The 22639-nt window shown below is 47.7% G+C and overlaps 1 protein-coding gene and 1 long non-coding RNA gene across 2 annotated transcripts in view; one reads left to right on the top strand and one right to left on the bottom strand.

Moving 5' to 3' along the window:
- The window catches only part of LOC138300268 (uncharacterized), a 133933-nt gene extending 112638 nt beyond the window's left edge, over positions 1-21295 (bottom strand). The window contains exons 1-2 of the long non-coding RNA XR_011204898.1: positions 21202-21295; positions 16540-16637 (exon numbers count right to left, since the gene is read on the bottom strand). This is a non-coding gene — a long non-coding RNA (uncharacterized lncRNA). The remainder of the gene's footprint in view (positions 1-16539; positions 16638-21201) is intronic.
- The window catches only part of SORCS3 (sortilin related VPS10 domain containing receptor 3), a 2578554-nt gene that overhangs the window by 1744645 nt on the left and 811270 nt on the right, over positions 1-22639 (top strand). The window lies entirely within an intron of this gene.

Here is a 22639-nt window from a genome sequence, read left to right as displayed (position 1 = left end):
CCGCGGCCAAACCGCCGCGGTCAGAATGCCCTGTGGGGCACCGCCAGCCTGTTGGCGGTGCTCTCGCCAACCCCGGCCCCGGCGGTCCTTGACCGCCGGGGTCGGAATGACCCCCATTGTTGCTTGTGTATTGCATTTTTGTCGTTTTTATCTTGTTTTATTCAGATAAATATTAGCTATTTTTCTAAACTGCTGTGGAGTCCTTTTGCAGTGTTTTCACTGTGTTAGTGTGTGTGTGTGTGTACGTACAAATACTTTACACATTGCCTCTGAGTTAAGCCTCACAGCTCATGCCAAGCTACCAAGGGGATAAGCAGGGGTTATCTTAGCTGTGTGACTCCCTTACCCTGACTAGAATGAGGGCCCCTACTTGGACAGGGTGCAGACCACTGCCAACTAGAGACCCCATTTCTAACACAATCCTTGTCAGGGTGAGCTCCTTAGGGACACTAAATTAAACTGAATAGCTATGGCACACAGCAGACAGGCTCAACTTAGGGGCAATTTTAGGAAAATAAAGTAAGTTTTAATAAATTAAATGAATCCATAGCGACAAAATTCAAATAAAGTCAAATGGAGATTTGAAGTTATTAAAAGTTTAAATAAAAATAGTGCCAAAAAGAGTTAAGCGCTTCCTGCAGTCCACTGGTTGTAGTAGACTGGGACCAATGCATGTTGTAGGCCAAATATGATAGATCATGGGTCATATACAGGAATGATGTTCAACCCAGTCAAAGATTTTACCTTAAGGCCAAAAATGGCGCTCAAAAATGTTCAACGGCACAAGACATAAAAAAGGCTTTAACCGAAGATGGCTCCACGAGGCTGGATAGCCATTGAATGAGGTCTCAGTGAAGCAGTTGGTTGTTGGCTGGGAAGATCCAAGCAGGAGAATTTCAAATCTTGTACCCCTGAAATAATCCTTGCCTGCCAGATACTTTTGGCCCTGTTGCCCAGTCAAGATTTTTTCATTTGCATATTAATCACTTTTTTTTAGCTGGAATTCCTCCAGTGGGATCAAGGCTGCAGCCTGAAGATGAATAGGGCTACCACAAGGCCAGATACTGTCCCACCAATGAGGGTTTGCAATCGTAAAGAAGTTCTGAGCTGAGAAACTTGAATTTATAGCCAGCTGCATGCATCTTGGTTGGATTTGCAGCAGTCTTGGGACGAGATTGAGGGCCTTATTTAGAGTTTGACAGATGTAGGACATCTGTGAAAAATCGTCAGATGAACTGTTTACCCAACTTAGAGTGCATTCAGGTCCTAAGCATTTTAAATAGTGCAGACAGGACATCAGCCACATCCACCGTTCAATAGTGGTGAGTGTCACACATTGGGCAAGCCCTAAAGAGAGCCCTTAGAATAAACCATTAAAAAGAGCCATTGCCAGGTTTTACCTGTGCTGAATGATTGATACTGTGGAATGCAAGTTCCATCAGTTTTGAGTCCTCCCAGGCAGCAATGAATGTAGGTGTTGTGTTAAAATGGAGGATTGTATTGTGCCTCATGGAGCACCAACATCGGCCATGGTTTTCGTTATGGTCTGAAACGGATGTTATTGTGCCAAAGAATTTATAAATGCATTATATTGGTCATCACTCATCAGTCTCATTTATCCTACAGGTTACACAGGTAGAGCTGTTCACCTCCTCACTAACATACTGGCGTTTACTTCCCCATCAAAACTATCGTTGACTCACGAAAAGATGTTGTAAGACGATGACACAATCCCATCCAAGTAAAATATGTCCTGCTGCAGGAGTTTACAGGAGGCCAAACTATGAAGTGTTCCGTGCATCAGTGTCAGCCGTCTTCAGGTAGCATTAAAGACTTGCAGTGTGAGCGACAGGCTTATTGCTTCACACATTGCATTTGTTCTTTGAACTGGTAAATATTGTCTTCGGGTGCCAGAGCACAGAATCATTTTGGTTGGTTTGTCCTGAGAGGTTGCCGGAACATTAATCACGTCTATGTCTCTGTGCTGGACAGGTTAGGCCTGTATACTGACGGCCTACTACTAAACGGTATTGAATTGTCTCTCTTTGCATCTCTTTCTACCTCAAAGTGTCATGAAGAACAGTATCCCTGAGTTGACTTTTAAAAATAACCTCAGAACCTGCTTCCTTAGTGGTCAGCTTGCAAGCGTGTCTTCAAAAATGCATTTTTCCCGTACTGCTAAAAAAAGGTTAATTCTAGATTTTGTCAACGTAAGTGATGCATTCAAGTGATATTGGAACAACGTCTTTGTGGCTCACTAAAAAAATATGTGAATTTTTAACATAACCTAATTTCTGAAACCATTTCAGTCTAATTAGAATTGTGATTTTTTGGCCATCCCAGTCAAACCAGAGAATTAACTTGCCTGATACTGATGAAGTCAGAATGACTAGTTTACTCTGAATAAATCGAGTGAAACTTGGCTCAGCCTGTATCACACTATTCACAATTCTGTGTTCGATGCATATCTGTACAGTTAGCGTGTCGGAGTGATGTGCAGAAGTAAGCCAAAACAAGTATCTTCCCATTAAACATCATCATAACTAGAGACGCGTGGCAATACACTTATTTCTTTTACTTGACTTACTGATGCATGGCTACTGTTTACGAGTTCTCAAGCCTGACCCTCTAGTGTACACATTATGGTACCTATATAGGCCATTCAAAACTTATGAAAACCTATCTGCAAAATAAATGTTTTTAAGAAATGTGGTTATTGGTTGAGATTGGTGGAAGCCCCCCTCAAGCAACAACTACAGATCTTTTCAGGGTGAACGAATAAAAGTCACAGAATTAATCTGTGGCTAACCCTATTGTAGCTTGGCACAATAATAGCCAATCGTAACTTACAGGTAATGTGCAAAGCATTCATGCAGCACAGCAAGAGTAATAAATTAAAAACACAACTAAAAAAATCCCAAAACAAATAGAGTTTTTTTTATAAATAAAATAAAAGCAGAATGACAAAATTCAAACCAGTAGAACTAGAGATATTCAATTTTAAAATGTTGAGTGAAAATAGTGCCTAAAAGCACAAAGTGCTACTCGAGGTCATCGGGCTGCATTAGACTGAGGGAAAGTGGCAAGTTCAATCTGACCACTATAGAGGGCATGTCAGATACAAGGACTATGTTAGCGCTGTAGAAAAGTTACCTACTAAGTCCAGCACAAAGAGTTCCATTCACAGTGGAGTAGGATGCGGGGAGGAGGTTGAACGTTGCACAGTCATCTCTGTAATGTAGAGAATGGATCGGGAGACACGGATGTCACTGTAGTGTAAAGAGTGGTTGGGCATCACGGATGGTCGTTGCTGTAGCATGGAGTGTGGGTCTCATCTTGTCAGTCGTCACTGGCAGTCACTGTTGGAGGTGCTGGTGGGAGGCAGAGTCTTGAAGTAAAAGGGGCAGTTTGCGGTTCTGAGGAGCTCAAACGTCAGGATTTTCACATTTTCCCTAAGGAAGAGCTCTCATTTATGCTAGCCAATGGTCCAGGAACTGGGGGGTGGACACCTCTTGGGGATTTGGACTCAGTCTAGCAGAGACCAGAGCAGGGCTAAGACAGGTCCAGGTGCAGGTGAAGTTGCAGCAGGTCAGCTGGAAGCTGGAGGGAGGCCTCTGAATCTTGTTGCATCAAAAGCTTACACAGGATGTCAGCCAACTGACCCTTTGAGTTACTCTGAGTAACATGTGACAGAGAATCAGGCCCAAACGTCCTTCTCAGACAGCAATTCAGTCCTTGAAGCAGCAGAGCAGTCCACTGGCAGCACAGCAAACCACCTTCTGAGTCATCCACAGATCCAGGATTGTTCTGATGAGTGGCTCTGTCTAATATTTATACCTGGTGCCCTTCTTTGTGTGGAGACCCTGGTCATGGCTCCAAATTGTCTAGGGTGACAAAAGACAGAGCAGGCCTGGCATCGGGTTCCTTTGTGTCTGCCCGAGGCAAAGCCCTTTTAGTGTAAGTAGGCAGGGCACAGCTCTGCCCTAGTCATCCTTTTAGGAAGACCCTTCCCAACTACATCCAACTTCCATTGTACACTGTCTGAGCCCAATACACATTCTTAATGGGGAAGCCATTAATACGCTAAGTAGTCAGAAACACCTAGAAAACCTCAGAAACAATTGGGGAAGGAAAATGTGAAGTTTCTATAAGTGGCATTTTCAAAATTGTAATCTAAAGCCTTAGTAGCAAACAACAAAGTGAAATGTTTTCACTATCAGGACATGTAAAACTCAAACCCATGTGTCCCGCTTTTTTAAATACCATGCACTCTGTCCCATGAGCATTTAGGGCCTACCTTAGGGGTAACTTATATGTATGAAAAGGAAGGTTTAATTCTGGCTAAAGGTTTAGTTCGTCCGGTCACAATGGCAGTTTAAAACTGCACAAAGGCTGCAGGGTTGCATGTGAGACATTGTGAAAAGGCTACTTTATTGGGTGGCACACTAGTAACATATAGGCTCTCATTACAACCCTGGCGGTCAGTGATAAAGTGACGGTAATAATGCCAACAGGCTGTCGGTAACTACTGCCAAATTATGACCATGGCAGTGGGAACTCAGATAGACAGCCACTTTACCACACCGACCCTCAGGGCGGAAACAACAGCCACCACTGCGGTAGCTGCCTACAGCCAGGCGGAAGTCAATGTTCCGCCCACCATATCACAAGAACACAATTCGCCACCTTTTCTGGGGCAGTACCAACAACATCAAAAGCCTGGTGGAAACACTGCACAGAAGGGAAAGGACTCACCATTGGAGACACAGGGAACAACCACGCGCCATGGAGCCCGAGCTGCATGTATTTCCAATGATCTTTTACGTCCTGCTCCACCACGAACACCAACGATGGTGAAGACAACCACAGTGAGTACCGCCACCAGAGCACACAGGGGGGAGGAAAAAGAGAGTGACACAGACACTATCAACACACACCTCCACCCCCAACACCATATACACAATCAGCTGCAGTAATAAAACATATTTACCCCGTACCACAGAGGAATAATGCAAGGACAACAGGAATGTGATAAAGTGAGTGTAATAAGATCAACACAGTAGAAATAAGAAAATGCTATGCAACTGATATATACATATGTACAGTTCAAGGGGCACTGCCCAATCCTCATTGTGCGTGGGTCACAGGGCCACAGGCCAAAGTCCAAGGCCCCACCTATCACCTGCAACAACATAGAGAGAACACTGCAGGGTCATCCTTTGGTAAACAGCCAGGCACCTCAGGGGGATGGGGAACGGGGGGCACCTCAGCTGGCAGATGGAACAAGACCACTGGTTCTTGAGGGGGCAACATGCTCTGTGCTTGATCCTGGTGAGTGCAAGGCCACAGTCCCTCAAGTTGGTGACTTGCCCACTGCTTCATCCCTGGGAGTGCAAGGCCACAGTCTCTCAAGTGGGTGACTTGCCCACATGCTCTGGAGTGCTTGATCCTGGTGAGTGCAAGGCCACAGTCTCTCAAGTGGGTGACTTGCCCACTGCTTGGTCCTGGGGAGTGCAAGGCCACAGTCTCACAAGTGGGTGATTTGCCCACTGGCTCTGGAGGGGGCATCGTGCCCTGTGCTCTTCATCCTGGTGAGGCTGGGGTTGGTGGGTGTCTGACCCACTGGTTCTGGAGGGGAAATTGTGCCATGTGCTTTTCAACCTGGGGAGGCTAGGGTTGGTGGGTGTCTGACCCACCGGTTCTGGAGGGTGCATCATGCCCTGTACCTTTTATTCTGGGGAGGCTGCGGTTGGTGGGTGTCTGACCCTCTGGTTCTGGAGGGGGCATCGTGCCCTATGCTCTTCATCCTGGGGAGTGCAAGGTCACAGTCTCACAGGTAGGTGTAATACCCACTGGATTTGCAGGTGGCAGGCCGCACAGCAGCCCATGGAGACAGGAGTACATATCGTCTGCTGGCGGTGACAGCTACTCAGTGTTGGTGGTGCTGCTGTGGCTCCTGCTGGTGCTGGTGGGGGGGCTCCAGCCTATCCCCTGCATCCTCGGATGGCTGCCCACTGGTGGTGGTGGTGCTGCTTCTGGTGGTGAGGGGGGAGGCTCCAGCCCATCCCCTGCAGCCTCAGATGGCTGCCCACTGGTGGTGGTGGTGGTGCTGCTGCTGCTGGTGGGTGGGGGCTCCAGCCCATCCCCTGCAGCCTCAGATGGCTGCCCACTGGTGGTGGTGGTGGTGCTGGTGCTGCTGCTGGTGATGGGGGGAGGTTTCAGCCCATCCCCTGCAGCCTCGGATGGCTGCACAACCATGGTTGGTGGTGGGGGCTCCGTCTGAGTCTCTGCACCAGATCCCTTGTCCTTCATGCCAGCTGGTGCTGGCTCCTTGCCCTTCCTGACAGCAGCTGGTGCTGTCTCCTTGCCCTTCCTGGCAGCAGCTGGTGCTGGCTCCTTGCCCTTCCTGGCAGCAGCTGGGGCTGGCTCCTTGCCCTTCCGGGCAGCAGCTGGGGATGACTACTTTCCCTTCCTGGCAGCAACTGGGGCTGGCTTTTTGCTCTTCCTGGCAGCAGCTGGGGCTGGCTCCTTGCCCTTCCGGACAGCAGCTCGGGCTGGCTCCTTCAATCTCTGCACAGGTGCCCTGGATCCTTTCCCACCACAAGTGGGTGTGGAGACTACTGGGCCCGTGACTGGGTGGCTGAGGTGCTCGCCTTGGTTTTTGCCGCCATGGCCAGATGCGAAGGACGGGGGGGAGAGGAGGGAAGAGGTCAATGGTGGAGAGGAAAAATTTCTTAGGGAGATTGGGGCGGGGAGCCAGAGAAGGTTTTGGAGTGGAGGAAGTGGGAGTGGTTGTAGGTGGTGCCTGTCTGCTGTGTTTGGGTGCAGGTGCATGGGCTGGATGCTGTTGTGAGGTGGATGGCTGTTGGGTGTCTGAGTGCTTTCATTTGTGTACTTTAAAAGGGGTGGGACAAACACAGTGGAAGAGGACACAGGGGACGTGTGCATGGCTGTTGTGGAGGTGTCTGTCAGTGAGGTGTGTGTTCTGCTAGGTGTGGTGGTGATGCTGGTGGTGGATGAGGATGTAATGCATGCAGGTGTGAGTGTAGACGGAACTGGGAGGGAGATGGAGGAGGAGGAGGGGTACACGCTGGAAATTGTGAATGTTGGAATGTCTGCATCTGGATGGTGTTTGTGTGAGTGCCTGTGGGATGATGTGTGGTGCTTGTGTTTGCCTGTGCCACTCTTGTGTGTTGTCTTGTATGCATGCTCATCAGCCTATGTGCTTGGGATAGGTTGGGGCTCAGGGAAATGGAATTGGGAAGAGGAAGTTGGAGGGTGGAAACAGGGACAATGGCTGCCATCAGAGAGGACGCCAGAGCCTGGATCAATCTCTGGTAGGCCAGCAAGCCAGTGGGAATGCCCTCCAAGAATTCAATGGTCTGTTGTGTCTGGGCTGCCAGCCCCTGGATGGAATTCACAATGGTTGACTGCCCTACAGAGATGGATCTCAGGAGGTCAATAGCCTCCTCACTCAGGGCAGCAGGGATAACTGGGGCAGGGCCTGAGGTGCCTGGGGTGAAGAAGATGCCCACCCTCCTGGGTAAGCGGGCATGGGCAACTCGATGAGGGGCTGCTGGGACTGCGGTGCTGGTACGGGGTAGCAGCTGTACCTGTAGCTGGGGTGGGCACAGTGGTGCCCACCACCACCAGGGAGCTTCCATCGGAGGAGGTATCTGTATCCAAGCTGTCCCCTACAGTATCCACTGTGGTGCTCCCCTGCCCTTCGTCCCAATGGTGCCCACACCGTCGATGGACTCTGCCTCCTGGGTCCTCTGGGATGTAGCTTCCTCCGTCGCCAGTGCCTCTGCTCCTCCGCCAGATGATGCTAATGTACATAAGGACAGGGTGACAAAACGAAAACGGGGGAAGAGACAAAGGAAACAGCTGGTCAATGGCTGCACCAACACCACCGTTAGCATACACAACACACTCACACACAGGGAACAGCCCTACGCACTATGCATTGTCCTTATACAGTTATAATGCTAGCCACCAAGGCATGGGGAAGGGCACACAGCCCCAAATGCAGCACACCTGGGACCCAGACAGCCCTGACCAGTTGTGGATGCCTACGAGCTAGGTAGCAGAATTATCACTTCAGAACCCTGGCCAACAGGGGGTCTACTCTGCAATGTCAGGCCTGGCCTAGGGGCACCCACTGACACACATCCCCCACCCAGATACAACCCTACCATGTATAGTTTGAGATGATGGGCACTGTACTCACCCACTTGTGGCTGCTGTGATGCCCCCAAGCACCCATCCAGCTCTGGATAGGCCACAGCCAGTATGCGGGCCATCAGGAGGATCAGGGTTTGACGGCACTTCTTCCTCGTTGTGAGGCCACCCCTAGCTTGGCCTCCGCTGTCTTCTGTGCCCAACGTCTCAGGTCCTCCCACCATTTCTGACAGTGGGTGCTCTGCCTGCCAAAGACCCCCAGTGTCCGCACGTCCTTGGCGATGGCACGCCATATACCCTTCTTTTGATGGGCGCTGACCTGCAGAGGAAATACACACATGACATGGTATCAGCCAGACCGTCCGGCCAGTTACACTTATATCCCACCATACCCATTTCCCTCACCATTTACACACACATGGCCCAGCACACAAGCTGTACGCCACCCAGGGGACATCCACCCAACCCCCCTACACAAGGCCTTGACACACACCACTCCATGCATTCATGCCACATGCATCGTACCCACTGTGTACTCACCTGTTGGTCTGGAGGCCCATACAGCAGTCCGTACTGGAGTAGGACCCCATCCACCAGTCTCTCCAATTCCGCTGAGGTGAAGGCAGAGGCCCTTTCCCCAGTCACACAGCCACGGTAGGTTTCAGACACAGCTCACAGCAGCACATGCAGTGTAGGTCCTCTCCTGTTGAAGGTCAGGTAGCAAGTGAGGAATATGATAGAAAAGGGCTGTCACGTCCACGACGATGCATACCGTCACCGCTGGCGTACATCACCATTGGCCACTGTTCCCCATAGAGCCCAGTGCTGGCCAATGAGGAGTTGCATGCCGGTTCCCGACTACCTACCGCAACAGCACCTAACATCAGCGGAATTAAATCACTTCCACCTGTCCCTCCACACAGGACAGGTGGACGCCATTGGGGGGGAGCAGGGCCTGGATAATAACTGCATCACATTTAAAAATTGGGCATACAGGACAAATCCCACTTAACCATTACTAGTTAACATCATGCATTGTACTGTTGTGTCTCCAATGTTTAGTTTGTGATCAGCTTCTCACTCTTTTGTCCTTTAGACTGCAACTGCTGCGGATGAATAGGAGATGGAGACATACCCCTGTGTACAGACCCCTGGTAGACTTGGCAACAATGGAAGACAGGCACATTATCCTCACCTATAGACTTGACAGGGCCACAATCACAGAGCTGTGTGCCCAACTGGAGCCTGACCCAATATCTGCTATCCGTCACCCCACTGGGATCCCCCCTCTTGTCCAAGTCCTATCCGTGCTCCATTTCTTGGCAACAGGTTCTTTCCAAATGACAATGGGCTTGACAACAGGAATGTCACAGCCAATGTTCTCAATTGTGCTAACAAGAGTGTTGTCTGCCCTGATTAAACACACATGCACCTACATTGTTTTCCCCCAAGTGGAGGATTTGGCCACAGTGAAAGCTGACTTCTATGCAATGGGACATATCCCCAACATAATTGGGGCGGTTGATGGAACTCATATTGCTTATGTCCCCCTCCTGGCAAAATTAATAGGTGTACAGAAATCGTAAAAGTTTTCACTCCAGCGAGGTTACGTTGAGAATCACAAAACCACACTGCGTGGGGGTTTGTGTCATTATCAGCCTCCGTTAGCAAGTGTTGTGCGTCGTTTCTCCAGCCACGTTTCCTCGATCTTCCTGCTGTGATGCAGGTGGAGCGTTGATTTCAGCTGTGAAGCCGGCGGCGTATCGTTTCTCAACCACGTCATGGAAGGTGTATCAAAAATGTCCCCACACGGCGGTCAGTGCATGGATTTTCAGTCTTGATCTGCCAGCTTCACCTTTCAAAGGCCCAGGAAGTGGATAGGGCACAACTTGGCAGGGCAGGAGTCTCAGCAGAGAGTCGAGATGCTGGCAGGGGAAGTCTTTGGTGGCCCTAAGACTTCAACAACAGGAGGCAAGCTCAGTTCAAGCCCTTGGAGATTCTTCACAAGCAGGAATGCACAACAAAGTCCAGTCTTTGTCCCCTTTCACAAGCAGAAGCAGTAACTGCAGGATAGCTCCACAACGCACAGTCACAAGCAGGGCAGCACTTCTCCTCAGCTCTTCTCCTTGGGAGAGGTTCCTCTTGATTCCAGAAGTGATCTAATTTTCAGGGGTTTGCGTGCTCTTCTTATACCCCTTTCTGCCTTTGAAGTAGGCCTATCACTCTTCTAGCACAGATGGCTCATCAGGATATGCAGGCTACACCCCAGCTCCCTTCGTGTCACTGGCTAGGGAGAGGTGCAAACAGCCCAACTGTCAAACTAACCCAGACAGGGAAAGAGGCAGAATCACAGAATGGTTTAAGAAAGAAAATGCCTACTTTCTAAAAGTGGCATTTTTAAACACACAATCTCAAAACCAACATTACTAAAAGATGTATTTTTAAATTGTGAGTTCAGAGACCCCAAACTCTACGTGTCTATCTGCTCCCAAAGGGAATCTAAAGTTTATTCATATTCAAAGGCAGCCCCCATGTTAGGCTTAGGCCTGGCAAGTGGGTACACTTGCCAAGTCGAATTGGCAGTTTAAAACTGCACACACAGACAATGAAGTGGCAGGTCTGAGCCATGTTTACAGAGCTACTAATGTGGGTGGCACAATGCTGCAGGCCCACTAGTAGTATTTGATGTACAGGCCCTGCGCACCTTTAGTGCACTGTACTAGGTACTTACCAGTAAATAATATATGCCAATCATGGAAATCCAATTACACATACATTTTACATAGGAGCACTTTCACTTTAAGACTGGATAGCAGTGGTAAGGTACCCAGAGTAACAAAAACAGCAAAATCAGAGTCCAGCACACATCAACAACCTGGGACACAGAGGCAAAAAGTTAAGGGAGACAACGCCAAGGATGCCAAGCCTAACAGAGGTCATACAAAAGGAACTATTGACCATGAGGCAATCTACTAAAAGGTTAAATACGTTTGTGTCTGATCTCTCCACTGAAGTGTGGCTGATACAATTAGAACTCACCTCCTTTTCTTCCAGACTTGAAGCCATAAACGTAAGGCTCACTTAGAAGGCCTTGAAGACACTGTGACAGATTGGAGAGGAAAGTGGTGGATCATGAAGATAGGGTTCAATGAGACAACATCAGTGTCCTTGGACTTCCTGAAGGTATTGAAAAAGATGACATGCCACGATTCTTCACCACCTACTTACTGTGGTTCTTGCACATTACCTTGAAGATAGCATTGAAGATCCAAAGAGTACATTGGATTCTTTCAGGTTCCAGAAATTAGGCACCTCTCCACAGTGAATCATATTCTGTTTCTTTTCTCTAGTATCAATTTATGAGACTAATACTTAGATCAGCAACAAAACAGAAAGGCCTGTTTCAATTTTGAAGGACATTCAAAATATCTGCAGACTTCCAATGAGACCACTTTGAAACATCAACTCTTTCTGGCCCTTTAACATGATCAATGTAAACCTACTATCATGATTGTGAGGATACAAGGCATCTCCAAGGAATACTTGAGCTGAAGACATGTAGAATTACATAGACTTTCTGATATTGTCAAAACAACAAAACTATACGTCCTTGCACAGCTACTTAATATTCAGACTCCCAAAACCCTTCCCATGCAAAGCACCAGTCCCTCCCCTTTGTGCACCATGGCCAAGGGGATCCTAGCACAGACAATCAGACTATGACAGTCTGAATTAAATTGGGTAAACCTGCACAGTGAATACAATAAATCAGAATCATGCCTTAAGTCGCAGGTACCAGTATAAGATGAAAAGGACTGGTAATTTGCTCACTTTTATAGCTATATACATATATACCCAAGCAAGTATCCTCTCTCGAACCCCCTGACTGATTGATTGACATTCCAAACCTTTCCCTGTATTTTTACCTTGACAAAATCGTCTCCTGATTTTTGATGCTTCTACTTGAATGAATTATTGGTAATACCCATAAATTGCTGTATTCTGGTCTGTATTGTGATTATGATCTTCCCTTAAGTTTGCAGAGGATTGCTATGATGCTGTTGTACATTGTGTTGAACTGTTGCAGACCCTGTCCTATATTTAATTGCTAACATGCACACGATGATGGTCCCTCAGGTTATCCACTCATCAGTGCACCCCATCCTCAAAGCATGCATCCACTGTTGTTTACCACTTTTGTGCAGAGTGAGGCATGTCTGATAGTGTTGAGGGCTCTCAGACCACAGAGCAATAGGGCTTAGTTACCCTTTCTCTACATTCGTGGAACCCGTCCTTCTCTCTCTTTCCTGGCCCTAAAACTCAATACACATTACTCTTTCTTTCCTTAGTGCTAGGGGAGGTACTGAAATTCAGTATGACATGTTGGGGAGGTCTCTACTCTCACACTATTCATTCAATAGGAAAACACTGATACCTCTGCCACCTTCATCAATCAGGTTCACAACTCCATTCCTGTGTTGGGCACTCATAGCTCTATATATAAACACACATTAACATTGAATAGACATTAGCACATACAAAGAACCTGATCTTACTGCTACATGCATTGTCATCCACTCGTGCTAAAACTAGCCCACTTGTTATTTTATGCCTTAATGGTTTCTCCTACTTCATCAAATGGAAAAAGATCTTCACTACTTCCAAACCAAGCACACTGACATTGCTATGCTTCCCAACAACACCCATCTCTCTGTCCGTGAATCAACAAAACTAAAGACAGACTGAGTGGGGTACGTCACTCGTAGCGATTGTGAGGTTCACTAGCATGTCATCCTCTCCACAGCCTCAAACTGCTCCAAAAAAGGTGGACTAGCTTTCTTGGTCAGTAGTTGTAGGACGCTGGCCTGGCTTATAGTGGGTACCTTGTGGTACTTACACCTTGTGCCAGGTCCAGTTATCCCTTATTAGTAGATTAGAGGTGTTCTAGCAGCTTAGGCTGATAGAGGTAGCTACAGCAGAGCAGCTTAGGCTGAACTAGAAGACATGCAAAGCTCCTACTATACCACTTATATCACTTAGCACTATATCATAAGAAAACACAATACTCAGAGTTACTAAAAATAAAGGTACTTTATTTTAGTGACAATATGCCAAAAAGTATCTCAGAGGATATACTCCCTTAGAAGGTAAGTAATATACACAAAATACACACACACACACACCAAAATCAGGTAAGTAACAGTTAGAAAAGTAGTGCAAACAATGTAGAACACAATAGAATGAAATAGGGAGAAATAGGCTTAGGGGCAACACAAACCATATACTCCAAAAGTGGAATGCGAACCACGAATGGACCCCAGGCCTAGTGTAGTGTGTAGAGGGTCGCTGGGGTGTAAGAAAACACTAAGGGTGTCCAAGATACTCCACCCCAAGACCCTGAAAAGTAGGAGTAAAGTTACCCTACTACCCCAGAAAGACAGTAAAGTCGAGATAGGGGATTCTGCAAGGACAACAACTAACTGTAAAGCACTGAAGATGGATTCCTGGACCTGAGGACCTGTAAAGGAAGGGGACCAAGTCCAAGAGTCACACAAGTGTCCAGAGTGGGCAGGAGCCCACTAAACCCCGGATGAAGGTGCAAAAGGGCTGCCTCTGGGTGGAAGAATCTGAAGATTCTGCAAAAACGGAAGGTGCCAAGAACTTCTCCTTTGGTCAGAAGATGTCCCACAGCATGCTGGAGGATGCAGAGTTGTTCCCATGCAGAAAGACCGCAAACAAGACTTGCAAGCTGCAAGAGTCATGGTTGAGGATTTTGGGTGCTGCTAGGGCCCAGGAAGGACCAGGAAGTCACCCCTTGGAGGAGGAGACAGAGGGGGCACTCAGCAACACAGAGAGCCCACACAGAAGCAGGCAGCACCTGCAGAAGTACCTGAACAGGCACTTAGAAGATCTGAGGACCATGGTCAACTCAGAACAACAAAAGAGGGTCCCATGACATCGGAGTCCAACTCAGCGAGTTGGGCAATGCAGGACGGAGTGCTAGGGACCTAGGCTAGGCTGTGCACAGAGGAAGTCTTTCAAAAGTGCGCAGAAGCCAGAGCAGCTGCAGTTCACACAGTAAACAGGATTACTGTTTTGCGTGGGGAGGCAAGAACTTACCTCCACCAAATTTGGACAGAGGGGCCACTGGACTGTCGGGGACACTATGACCCAGCTCCTGTGTTCCAGGGACCACGCTCGTCAGGATGAGAGGGGACCCAGAAGACCGGTGATGCAGACGTTTGGTGCCTGCGTTGGCAGGGGGAAGATTCCGTCAACCCACGGAAGATTTATTCTTGACTTCCAGTGCAGGGTGAAGGCAGAGAGCCCTCAGAGCATGCACCATCAGGAAACAGTCGGGAAAGCCGGCAGGATGAGGCGCTACAATGTGGCTGGTAGTCTTCTTGCTACTTTCTTGCGGTTATGCAGGCGTCCTGGAGCAGTCAGCAGTCGATCCTTAGCAGAAGTTGAAGAGGGAAGTGCAGAGGAACTCTGCTGAGCACTTGCATTTGTTATCTGGTGAGATACCCACAGGAGAGACCCTAAATAGCCTTCAGAGGAGGATTGGCTACAGAGAAAGGTAAGCACCTATCAGGAGAGGTCTCTGACGTCACCTGCTGGCACTGGCCACTCAGAGCTGTCCATTGTGCCCTCACACCTCTGCATCCAAGATGGCAGAGGTCTGGGACACACTGGAGGAGCTCTGGGCACCTCCCTAGGAGGTGCTGGTCAGGGGAGTGGTCACTCCCCTTTCCTTTGTCCAGTTTCGTGCCAGAGCAGGGCTGGGGGGATCCCTGAACCGGTGTAGACTGTCTTATGCAAGGAGGGCACCATCTGTGCCCTTCAAAGCATTTCCAGAGGCCCGGAGAGGCTACTCCTCCCAGGCCCTTCACACCTATTTCCAAAGGTGTAACACCCTCTCTCAGAGGAAATCCTTTGTTCTGCCTTCCTGGGACCAGACTGCCCAGGCCCCAGGGGGGCAGAAACCTGTCTGAGGGGTTGGCAGCAGCAGTAGCTGGAGAGGAGACTCCGGAAAGCTAGTTTGTCAGTACCCAGGCTCTATGCCGGAGACCCGGGGATGCATGGAATTGTCCCCTAAATACCAGAATGGTATTGGGGGTGACAATTCCATGATCCTAGACATGTTACATGGCCATGTTTAGAGTTACCATTGTGACGCTACATATAGGTATTGACCTATATGTAGTGCACACGTGTAATGGTGTCCCCGCACTCACAAAGTCCGGGGAATTTGCCCTGAACAATGTGGGGGAACCTTGGATAGTGCCAGGGTGCCCACACACTAAGTAACTTTGCACCTAACCTTCACTAAGTGAGGGTTAGACATATAGGTGACTTAGAAGTTACTTAAGTGCAGTGTAAAATGGCTGTGAAATAACGTGGACATTATTTCACTCAGGCTGCAGTGGCAGTCCTGTGTAAGATTTGTCTGAGCTCCATATGGTTGGCAAAAGAAATGCTGCAGCCCATAGGGATCTCCTGGAACCCCAATACCCTGGGTACCTAGGTACCATATACTAGGGAATTATAAGGGTGTTCTAGTGTGCCAATCAGAATTGGTAAAATGAGTCACTAGCCTGCAGTGACAATTTTAAAAGCAGAGAGAGCATAAACACTGAGGTTCTGGTTAGCAGAGCCTCAGTGATACAGTTAGGCACCACACAGGGAACACATACAGGGCATACTTTATGAGCACTGGGGTCCTGGCTAGCAGGATCCCATTGACGCATAGGCAAAAACAAACATATATACAGTATAAATGGGGGTAACATGCCAGGCAAGATGATACTTTCCTACAGTAGTTCAATCCCTCACACATTGCACACATTAGCAGATAGTGAGGTACACTACATATTCATAAAAATACATGTCAGGAATTACACACTCATAATGATCTCTATCTATGCACCTCATCAAGCAGACCCCTCTTGCTAACCTGTCCAGGCTCTTATACAAGTTTTGGCACACCAAGACTCTATTAATCGGTTACTGGAATATTGTTCTAGACAGGGTGAGGGACAAAACAGGGTCCCTAGACTGAGCCGTCAGTGATGACAGAATGACACTGTGAAAGAGAATGAGGGACCATAACTTTGTTTAAGTTTGGCGCTTAGTACATCCTAGAGATGGGGACTACACATTTCTTTTCTCCCAACTATATAACGTCCTGCTGCAGGATCCCTTTTATCTGATGTACATGAATTTGAGATCCTAGGAGGTGGGGTTATGGACTATTCCCTAATGCAATTATCATCAAATCTTCAATTACTGAGATCTCTCCTAGGGCTGAGGTGCATGAAAACAATAGTGTATAGAATGCCAGAAGAAAAAACTTACCAAAGTGTCCTGTGTGGGAATATGCATCTGATATCTTTGATTTTGTACACTCTGCACAGTATTTATGCTCTTCCGGGAAAGCCACATGGATAGGTGATCTAATGAAAGACAAACCTTTGGTCAAATAAGCCTATAAAGGTAAGGTATCAAATTCAGAACAGGATGTGAGGGACTCAACAACAACAACAATATGATTACATCCACCAACTTGAAGAGAAAACTAGACATTGTCAAACTATCTTGAAATTCCTCATGCCCTGAAGTGATGAAAAAAGCTCTGATAAATCTAATACTGCACCACTATGAGAGAGGGGAGAATGTAGAGTGCTTTCTAGCTGCCAAGTTAAAGCAGAAAGAGGCATTATTGGCAATACTCACCATTACATCCTCCAGTGGCATCCAACCCTGTGGCTATGCCTGTTATGCAGAGCTTCTCGCAGCTCTCTGGTTATCAGATCAATTTGAGGAAGTGTTAAAAAACACTTCTTCTTACTAAGATCACAACCACAGTGTGCCTTCAAGGATTCTGAGCATACTCACTTACCTGGGAATCAAACTCAACAGAGCTTTAGAGAACATAACAAATGATAACTTAAACCCCATGATAGCCCGAATCTCTTCTGACCTCACAAGGTGGACACAATTGAATCTATCCTAATGTGGTATAGTACAGGTGGTTAAAATGCCCATTGCCCCTCAGTACAACTAAATTTTTAGTGTTCTCCCACTTCTGATAAAACTAGGCACACTTCACAGAATTAACTCAGATTTCAAATGACTTATTTGTGACCCGATGAAGCCCAGGTTTAAACAGGAATATTGTGAGTGCACACCACTTCTGGGGACCTGTGATTTCTACGCAAGAAATCTTATGCCCACTACTTTTCACAATTGACCACCTTTTTTTCCCAAATCAGCTCAAAAGCCTGCCTGGGCAGCTCTTGTGCAACATTTCCTTGACTGCCAGATGCCACCACCCCCCTCTATGGTTGTGTATCACAGGGGTTTCTCACCACTAACCGAATCATGCACTGCATGCAGACGATTTGGGCACAATGCCTTAGACTTCTTCCAATAGACCCCCATCTACATGTGTCTGCCTCTCTTTGGAGAAATACTGTTTTTAAAATCTTTAAAAAGATCTTTGCAGGATCAGGGCTGGGCAGATAAAGGCATAATACAGGCTGATCATCTATTATCCAGTCAAGTTTATAAAAGGTTTTACAATCTAGGCAATGAAATCAATTTACCCATCGCCATGCTTGCAACTACTGACAGATCCCTAGCCGTGTAAGCACTCAATTAGACTCTTCACTCATTGACCTCCCAAGATCACCTATTCTGCACCACATACATGTGCTTTGACACCTTGAGGTCTCAGTGGTGTAAAACCTATTAGAACATTGGAATGTTGAGAGCTCCATTGAAAACAATTGAGTGCTCCAGGCTTCTACTGTCTGGTAGAAGCCCGGAGAACCAACATTCCAATGTTTTTGTTCACAACTCTTGCTGTGAACAAAGGCCTCATGAAGCTCAAGGGGATCTCAAGCCCCTGGCTCAGTGAGGCCTTTGTTTAATTTATTAGAATAGTCTTCCCTCTAGTGGCAGATTGTTCTAATAGCCTAATTGCCCTTTGCAGCTGAGCTAAACCGACATTAAAGTCCCTCTCCCTTGTTAAAGGCCCTTGCCTTCGGCTCGGTCCTTTAATGCTGGAGCGGGCCTTTAATGGCCAGTAAAGCCTGCTACGTGGGCTATATTGCTATTTTAGTCGATTCCCTCTATATCCAAAACCACAGATAATTCCACCAGGATTTGATGGCAAAATCTGCCCCAGAAAGAGTACATCAAGATGGATTGAGTACACTTGTTAGAATCACAAGACTTTGCAACACCAATAAAAAGCGTTACTATTCATGGTTGCAATCACCTATGAGGTTGCAAAGGGGAAGTCTTCTCAACAATGACAGATGTTGAAAATTCAATGCAAGTTGCTCTAACATAGTGCACACCTTGTTGCATTGCCCTGAACCCACCCATATTTGATGAAAGTATGGGAGGACCTCTCCAGCCAGGCCACACCCATGCCCTACTGCATGATATGACAGATGTTCAGGGGAAGAATATACACTTTCAGTGCTGGCTACCCACATGATTGACATCAGCCAAGTTATGCATAAAGTGCCACCGGCAACAGCTGATGCTACCTATCCGAGAGGAATGGTTAATAGAATTAGCCAAAATTGCATCTGATGAGCATATTTTCTTAAAAATTGCTGACAAACTACTAGAATTTGATTAATCCTTTCCTATTCCTCCAAGGGCTTAACACTGGCTGAGCCACTGGTAAACTGGGTGTCCCAGTGGCAATATTTTTTTATCTACTCTGCTCAAATGCATGGAGATTAACTGTAAAGTCAACAATTAATCCTACTCCTGGTGCTCATTTGCAGAGAAGGCATAAAATGGCTATGCCACCACATGAATCAATAACTGGTGTCCTAAATGGTGTTTTCCCCAGAGCCAAGTATTCATACATTATTCCCCATTTTATACTTATATTTTCCTCAAGTTGTCTCTTTTGTTTTACAATTATAACTTTCTTGTTATCACCTCTGAATTCCTGCTTAGGCCTACTTTAAGTATGCTGCTTTACCATTGCTATACTGATGCATATTATCTGTGCTTTTTATGTAATAGGTCTCAGCTTATTTGCTTGCCTATCTGATTATTCTCGGATCTTGTTTTTATCTCTATGTACCCTATTTCTCAGGATGTAATTTTCAGTCACTGTCGTGTCATCTATCATGTTATGTCACATCTTGTACCAAGCATACCTCTCACACACTCCATCCTGCACACCCATCCCCTTCGCCAAACTCACTCTGCAGCTCCCACACTCTTCTTTTTTCTCACAACCTTCCCTTTCAAGGTTTCTCCCCTTTTTTGTATTATGCAGTAAATAAAGAATGTTTGCAAAATAGTCAGTGCACAGCTTGTGGCCACCTTTGACAAATGAAAGAATAGTACATCAGGCCTCTATTTCACAACTATATACTGAATGAGAACATCTGTAGCAATAATTCTATGAGCTCAGGTCTCAATAGGATGATAAGTAAATGCATGGTACGCTTTTTATGGCTGAAATTGTACAAAGATAGACATTTGTGCTTCTGAGTCATCAATCTTTTTGTTGAATGGTCCATGTGTTAAAGGACCCATAAGTAAGAGCGAGACATGCAAATGTCTGTATGCAATCTCTGTCTCTATGGGGTATTAAAAATAAATTAGGATTGATATAAAGGCTTTCCTGAGCATGTAAAGTAGTACTGTAGGAGTACTATTCCATGAACTCATAAAGGCCTTTGTGAATCAGTCCTGAAATGCCCAATTCCCTATGTGTAAAAGAACAACGAAGGTCAGTACTTTATATCTGTACTACCTAGATATGAACATAGTCCCTAAATGTTCCCAATAGTTTTCCATTTAGATGATTTGTGGCTAATTCAAAATGGCATTTGAGTACGGCTGGTAGTACTACAGAAGTACAGCTTCACGTACTGCCAGTGTCTGTAAATCTGCTGCAATGTCAAAGTTATAGTGCCCTGCTGGACACAGTCTAGTGTTTCCACCAGCCACTCTGCTGAGGGCTGGCTTCCACACTCAACCCACACCCATCCATCACAGGCATCACCAGTCAGGTGACCCTGCTAATAAAAAGGGTCAGGGCCTGAGGTGAGTTATACGAACCCAACTGCTGTGTCTGTGTCATCTTTATTAGTAGCATGAGGGCCTAGGGCCCCCAACACTACAATGGTGACGAGTGGGTCTGACCCCACGTGCGTGCCGCCTACTGGTTCGATGTTCCTCATGGGAGGAAGAGTATGCAGAGCATTAGGCACCCCCACAGTCTCCCATTAACAAAAGGGGAATCCTCTCCTAGCCGGGAAAAAGGAGTGAGAAGAGACTGTTCAACACCGGCAGTCCGATGCAGTTGCTGCCGTCAGTCTGCTGGATGACTGTGTGAATCGGCGACCAGCACTCTACAGAGGCGGCAAGAATGGAATGTTCCCTGAACCCATTAGAGGTGAGGAAAGGCCCTAAAAATAAGGCTGGCATTGAGCGTCCTGCTGCCACCCCTGAGCAGGGCCAAGGCACTGGCCAGAGAAACCCCAATCCCACCTACATGAGAGGGAGAAAACATACAAGGTCCTGCTTTGTGGAGAATACAGCCCCCGGTCAACATTCAATTCCAGTGCCCATGCAGGCAACAGGGACTGCATCGAAAGGGGCTGCGCCAGCTGTGTCCCCATTGCAGTTGCCTGACACCTACTCCCCCGGCACCCGCATTTGCAGCACCCAGGCGGTGGAGCTGCACTGGGTTGAAGCATAGTGCTGGGGTGAAGAATGAGGCTGCTGCGAGGCGAGGTGTGCCCGCCCCAGCAATAACCCCAACCCCGCCTGCAACGTGGGGACGCAAGAGAAGGTAGGATGCAAATGGTGAGGAGGGGAGGATGATTCGGACATGCTGTCTCGAGGGGCCTTACTAGGCACACTTGCTGCACGGAAACACCTCCACCCCACTCCCAGCAACACTCTGATAACGGCCTGCATGGACAGGCACGGCCCAGCACAGGAAAGGCTGCTGCAGCCTGCCCTGCTTACCTGTGAGTTTTGTGCCGGCTAGGACTGTCTCCAAGGAGGGACAAGCTACTTTGGTGCAGCATGGCTCCCCACTGGCGTTCTCAGCCCTGAGCAACAGGCAGCCATAGAGATAAGGACAATGACATTGGTAGTAAGAAGTGCTGCTGCAGCACCATCTTGTGGCCACTGGAGAATACTGCACGCATTTCCATAAACACAGTGAGCAATACCCATGGACATTGACTGTCAAAGGGTAGAACCTGCGAGCCCCTCTACAGTGAGACTGTGTGCTGCCCCCCACGTCCTAAGGCATGCAGAATCCAACATGGTCTCTGCAGAAGAGGAGAAAAGATGTGTGCAACCACTGCACAGTGAAAGGAGATACTGCTGATGCCCAAAGCTGACCCAGCCAAGCAGGAAAGCCTAAGAAAGCCAAAAGAGCTCATGGGGCACAAGGAGAACGTGTGAGACATGCACAGCCCCTAGCGGCTGTCTGCCGCCACCAACGGAAAGATAGCTAAACATGCACCCAGCAGTAAATTTCCACCACTGTATGCCCTGAGAATGGGCACACCAGGTGCCAACAATGGTGCCCAAGGAGGAAGAGACAATGTCAAAGGTTTACAGAGGGCAGCACCAGCGAACCTGACTGCGGGCAGGAGTCCGAGAGACAGACAGAGCCCTTTGAGAGTGAGTCACAATGCCAATTGGAAGAGACAGTGCCAGCCGGCCACAACGCAGCACAAGATGGACACCGTTGGCCCATCGTTGAGAAAGTCAGGAGAAATTACTAATCCTACCAAGCAAACCAGATGGATGCAGGAGTAAGCTCTGCAACTGCGCAGTCTTGGAACGGACCAGCCCTGCGAGAGGTATGAAGGGTGAAAGGATTAAGTCCTACTGGCAGAACTAGGCCAGTGAGAGGCTACAACAAAGCACGATGTACCACCTAAGGTCCATGTGGCGCAACATGCGACCTATGGCAAAACACCACATCAAGAAGAGAGGAGAGAAGAACTTGGCACAACGCCACAACATGTATGGTAGAAGAGGAAAAGAGTGTGACAGACCTGTCACACTGAAGATCAGGAACACCTCAGGTGAGCAAAAGGAAGGGAGAAGAGCAACATGACTGAGGACTCGTGCCAGCATAGGAGAGGGCATCCATCACCACAAGCCAGCCAACGGGCTGAGCAGACGTCACTGGAGACAGCTCCGCAGGTGGACAAACTGTAAGCCGCCAGCATGCACAAACCGCGTCCCGGTCCCATGCTTCACAGTGTGACCGGCTGCTTGATACCAATGACATCCCTGCTGCCAAATGAACACATAATTCAAGAACTGCACTTGGCCGCAAAGTCCCTCAAGTCATCCCTTCTCCAAGGAAGACACCGCCACCTCTTGATCTACGTAAATAGATAGTAAGGTTGTCATCCTTATCAGGTGCATCACCCAAACC

This window comes from Pleurodeles waltl, chromosome 6 (assembly GCF_031143425.1).
Source record: "Pleurodeles waltl isolate 20211129_DDA chromosome 6, aPleWal1.hap1.20221129, whole genome shotgun sequence".
NCBI lineage: Eukaryota > Metazoa > Chordata > Amphibia > Caudata > Salamandridae > Pleurodeles > Pleurodeles waltl.
The sequence above is the reverse complement of the archived record's forward strand: the minus strand, read 5'-3'. Positions and strand labels throughout refer to the sequence as shown.